Genomic DNA, 6,000 nt, shown 5'->3' on the forward strand with positions numbered 1-6,000 from the left:
TGAACTTTAACTTAACCATTAATGGCCAAAAATGTCACTTACATTAAAGAACATGCATAAAATCAGCCAACATACAGAGCAACAGCAACAACTAGAGCAGACGTTCTGTGTTTCAGAAGTTGATCAGGAAATTAACCAAGTTGCTGTGCTGCTGTGCTCCTGTGTTACTTGTGGTTACACCCCGCCTTTCCGAAGCCCCGCCGTTCCGACAATAGACTTCCATTCATCGTAATAGCGGGGTTTTCTATTTTTTCTACAGACCCCGCTACTCCGAAAAGGCCAGTGGGGGAAACCCCCCCACTCCGAACGGACAGACTGACCTAATCAGAAAGGAACCAGAGGCTGTGCAGTGCGCAGTGCGCAGTGATCCTTTTTTCCTTTTTGGGGTCAAACGGATCATGTGCATAATTAACTGCAAAACAAGTAAATACTTCATATTAATGACATAATGTTCATTATGCTTCTAGCCTGTCTAGCCTCTACCTGGTCTTTTTACTAAACTTAACCAACTCCTTTCTTCATTGCCTAAATCCAACCAAAGCATCTCTCTCAGTCAGCTGTCAGTGCGTGCGGTGGCTGCTGCAGCCTCGCGCCCCTGTGAGCTCAAGCCGGCTTCAGCCGCGCTCGAGCGGAGGAGGGGGGGAGAAAAAGAAAAAAAGTGTATTTCTATTACTGTGTGGGAGATCTCCAACAACGGAGTCTGGGAGAAAGCAAGTGGGACAGATCTGCCCAGTCCCTGAGCAGCGCACGTTTCACAGACAAGCCACAAAGCAGAATGTAAACAACGTCACGCGGTTCAGCACCTTGGACAGCTGTGGGGGGGAGAAGGGGGTGTCGGAGTAGCGGTGTTTCGAAGTGGGGGTATTTCGGAACAGCGGGGTGTCGAAGTGGAGGGGTGTCGGAATGGAGAGCTGTGCCAGTTACTTGTGCAGCTCATCTGATCTGTTTGAACTAAAAATTTGGAGTTCAAGAGTGCCTACAAGACAATTTCCTTGTGAGGAGAGTACGACCAAAAAGGCAAAAGCAGAGATGGGTGAAATCAAGCAATCCCTGTGCACCATTCAACAAGAGATTGGTAAAATTGCCACGCAGCAAACACAGATAATCAAGCTGGTCGAACAGGTGGAAGGCCTCCAAAAGCAAGTGGACAGTCTTAAGAACAAGAACAAAGAGAAGGACCGGGAAATTGAAATCCTCAAAGGAAGAATCGATGAAATGGAACAATACTCACGCATTGATGATGTGATAATCACTGGATTAAAGACAAGAGAATACATTGACATTTAATCCTTTTGAATGCACAACGGACAACGATGGAATTTACGAGACTTTTTTTAATCCTGATGCGAACTATATTGTCTCCAACTCTGCAAAACTGTCATGCAAATATTTTTCTGAAAGTCAGTTTAACAATTTATGTCATCAGGGAGACCCCATTGTTTTTTCCACTTTTCATTTGAATATCCGCAGTTTGTCTAAAAATTATGATTGTCTGAAAACTTATTTATCAACTCTGACTCACTCCTTTTCAGTCTTAGCGTTTTCTGAAACATGGTTAACTGACAACCTTCTCAGTCTCTTTCCTTTATCAAATTACAACTCATCTCACTCCTGCAGAAATAATAGAACAGGAGGAGGAGTGTCACTGTATGTGTCGAATGCCTATAATTTCATTAGTAGAAAAGATCTGAGTGCTGACTTTGCTACGACGCATGTGGAATCTGTATTTATAGATCTTGCACTTGGTAGAAAAAACGTTATAGTCGGATGTATCTATAGACCTCCCGACTCAGATATAATTACGTTCAATGACGCACTATATTCTACCTTAGAAAATATAAACAAGGAAAATAAATTGTGTGTCTTACTGGGGGATTTTAACATCAATCTGCTTAAAGATGATCAGAGATCCACAACTGACTTTTTAAATACACTTTACTCTGAAATTTTTTTCCCCCTAATAACAAAGCCAACCCGAATTACTAAATCTTCAGCCTCATTAATCGATAACAATCTTTTCAACTCACTGGACTATAAAGTCAACTCCGGTCTATTATTGTGTGATATATCTGATCATCTCCCGGTATTTCAGATTGTATATGCGATTGATCCTCCCAATCTTATTAATTCTACATGTGTTCAAACAAAATTTTGCAAATTCACTAGAAAAATTTGGAATCTTTCAAAGCAGCCATCAGTCACCTCCCTTGGGATGAAATTTTCAGGTTAAAGGATGTTGATGCAGCTTATAATTTATTCTTAGTATTTATTAATTCTGCTTTAGTAGCATGTTTTCCCTTGATCAGCTCTAAATCTAAGACTAATTCTTCTAAAGGGAAACCATGGATTACTGAAGATCAAAATAAACGCTCCGTCCTGGGTCTAGAAATATGAAGTTAGATGCTCTGTCTCGCCAGTTTGCCTCCAGTAGCCCTGAGTCTGAGACTGAAACAATCCTCCCTCCAGAGCGAGTAGTGGCAGTGCTCACCTGGGGCATAGAAAAGACGGGATGCTCAAGCGATCCAACCTGACCCAGGCACAGGTCCAGTCAACCGACTGTTTGTTCCCAGTACTGTTCGCTCCCAGGTGCTGCAGTGGGGCCACATCTCCCAGTTTGCCTGTCATCCTGGCACTAGGCGCACCATTGCCATCCTGAAGAGGCATTTTTGGTGGCCTAACATGGACTTGGATGCCAAGGAGTTCGTGGCAGGCTTCACCACATGCGCCCATAGCAAGGCTTCTAATCAAGCTCCCGCTGGTCCACTGCGGCCGCTCCCAGTCCCTGGACGGCCTTGGTCACACATCACTCTGGACTTTGTTACGGGTTTGCCTCCCTCTAGAGTTAAGACAGTGGTACTCATCGTAGTCGACAGATTTTCTAAGGCTGCTCACTTTATTGCTCTCTCTAAACTCCCCTCTGCGTTCGCCAAAGCTGAACTTCTAGTCGAGCATATTTTCAGACTTCATGACATTGTCTCCGACAGGGGTCCTCAGTTCATCTCCCAGGTGTGGAAAGCCTTCTGTAAAGCCTGGGGGCCACGGCCAACCTATCCTCAGGTTACCACCCCCAAACCAACGGGCAGTCTGAAAGAACCAATCAGATTCTGGGGACTTCACTTCGCTGCATGGTTGAGAAAGAGCCAGACTCCTAGAGTAACCTACTCCCCTGGATTGAGTATGCCCACAACAGCCTACCAAGCTCATCCACTGGTAGGTCACCATTTGAAGTTTCTCTTGTCTATCAACCAACTCTGTTCCCCTCCCATGAGCAAGACATCGCAGTCCCCTCAGTACAGGACTACATGGACCACTGCAAAAGGATCTGGACAGAAACTAAGACCACCCTTGAACGCGCCCAGGAGAACCAAAGACGGCTTGCTGACCGGCACAGGAATCAAGCTCCTCCCTATCAGCCAGGTCAGTCCGTCTGGCTCTCCACTAAGAACATTCCTCTAGCAGCTGAATCCCACAAGTTGTCCCCCAGGTATATTGGTCCCTTTCCCATTGTCAAGATCATTAAACCATCTGCCATCGAACTTGAGTTACCTGCATCTTTGAAGATCCACCCCACATTTCATGTCTCCCAGTTGAAACCAGTCTCTTATAGCAACTTGAACCCTCCTTCTGACTCTCCTCCACCCCCCGCCGACTTGTCGACGATCAACCGGCCTATGATGTGCGGGAGTTACTTGCTGTGAGGCGCATGGGTCGGCGGTTGCAGTTTCTGGTGGATTGGGTGGGGTATGGTCCGGAGGCACGCTCCTGGGTTCCCCGTTCCTTCATTCTGGACGAGATGCTGGTTGATGATTTCTACCGGGAACACCAGGAATAAGCCTGGGGTGTCGCCAGGAGGCTCCCATTGAGGGGGAGGTACTGTCAGGATCCTGTCAGGGTCCAGTTCACCTCTGCTCTCTCTGTGTCCATGTTTTCTTTTACCCCAGGGCTGTGCAGGGACTTCTGGTACCTACTGCATCCACCCTCCTCTGCACACCTGCTGCTCAATCAACTTGATTCCCTGCTCTTCACACCAACAGCAGTTATAAGCTGGTTTCACCTTCCACTCATCGCCAGTTCGTTGTTTCATCCACCTCGTGGTAACGCTCTCAGCCCCTAGTGATTGACGCATATTTTTGGCTACGTTCAGACCGCAGGTCTTATTGCTCAATTCCGATTTATTGCTCAAATCCGATTTTTTGTTTGGCTGTTCACATCACGTCTTTAAATGTGACCTGTCTATGGATTGCTGTGTGAACAGCTCAAGCTCCTGAAGTGACCCGCATGCGCAGTGACATCACGCCACAATGGTGTTTACGGAAGCAACCATGGCAACGGCAACCGGTATTGTAGGACTTTGTGGCTTAATGCTAACTCACCGACTTTTGATGTGATATGCAGTCTGCCTGCCTGACTCATCATCTGACAGCTCAGTGTGACGCTACGGCTAACAGCCTTTATTTCTAAATCCCTCAGTTTATTTTCATTAGCAACCAAGCTCATCGTTCATTAGTTCATCTTCCTCTTCCTCACGTACTGTCCTCGCTGCACTGCCGGACCTGCATGGGTCTCTGTCACCATTGCGCTGTAGCGCTTCACCCCCCCCCCTGCTCTGCTCAGGTCCAACAGTGCAACTTGTCCTTCTCTGAAGCAGAGGATGAGGCCAGCTTCACTCCAGTCAGTCTTCACATGCAGACAGTCCACAAAGTTGAAAGAGTTTCTGATCATATATTGTCAGTTTTTTCCAGGCGACAGAGTTTGTTTGTTTTTTGACCCGGCTTGTATTTAGGGCCGGCCTTTATTTGTTTGTGTAAACAAATGAATAGGCTACCGGCTATTATTTGAGGTAATCCCGTATCAAATCGGTCATTGATAAGTGTGCGTCTCATCCTGGTCTCATCCCCTGACTCTCCCAACAAAAATCCCGCCCCCCCCTCTCAGAAATATGTGCCTGTGGCACATTTTTTGTTTTTCAATCAACTTTATTTGTCATTCATTTACAAAACAGTGCAGCGCGGGTCAGAATGATGTCAAAGTCGCATTAAATGCGACCTGGCTGTTCAGATTGCGGTCGCATTCAAAAAAATCAGATACGTATCCGATTCAGTACCACATTTAAAAGTGGCCTGAATCTGATTTGAAAAAGTCAGATTCAATGCGACTTGTGCTGTTCACACTGTCAAAAGCAAATCGGATATGGGTCACATATGAGCGAAAAAATCAGATTCAGGTCACTTGTAACTGCGGTGTGAACGTAGCCTTTGACTCCAACTCTGTTTTTGACTTACCTGTTTTTGTGCTTCCTTCATCCAGCCCTGCCATTTGCCTGCCCTCAGCCCTGCCTCGCCCAGCCCTGTCGTTTGTCAGCTTTTGATGTGATATCTTGTTGATGGTTGTTTGGTGTTCTGTCTTGGTGTTGTATTGTGTTTATATCTGTGATGTTTCTTTGTCATGAGGAACAAGTGTCTTGGACGCAAGAAACATTTCAGGAGTAATTCTGACAATAAAAGTACTCAACAACTCAAAGTACAGACTGAGGCTCTGGCAGAGCTGCACCAGCTCTCTTCTGCTCTTGTTGATGATCTGTTCTAATAGGATTGTTTAGTGATTACCTTGACTGTTGGTTGTCTTCTCTGATGTCATGTTGGTTGTTGTCTGGTCAACAGCTGATGTTGGTGTTGTTGTTGTGTCTCCACCTGAACAAAGACGAAACACGTCATGTTTCCTTCATGAGACAGAAGGCCCGGGGGGGGGGGGGGCAGAGTTCATCATCATCTCACCTGTTGATCTCTGAGTCTTGAACTCAAACAGCTTCTCTGTGTTTCCACGGTGATCTCTCATTTTACACCTCAGTGACTTCGTCTTCTGATTAAATTCAGACGTTTTAATCTTGACAGAGTCAAAACAGGAAAACTGAGACATCTCCATGTTTTTATCTTCACCATCAAACAGCCACTGAACTGAGTGTACACACTGTCCTGCATACGACCTCAGAGAGCAGGTCAA

Source organism: Trachurus japonicus, chromosome 24, assembly GCF_045865225.1.
Source record: "Trachurus japonicus isolate A0001 chromosome 24, Traja_1.0".
In the NCBI taxonomy this organism is placed as follows: domain Eukaryota; kingdom Metazoa; phylum Chordata; class Actinopteri; order Carangiformes; family Carangidae; genus Trachurus; species Trachurus japonicus.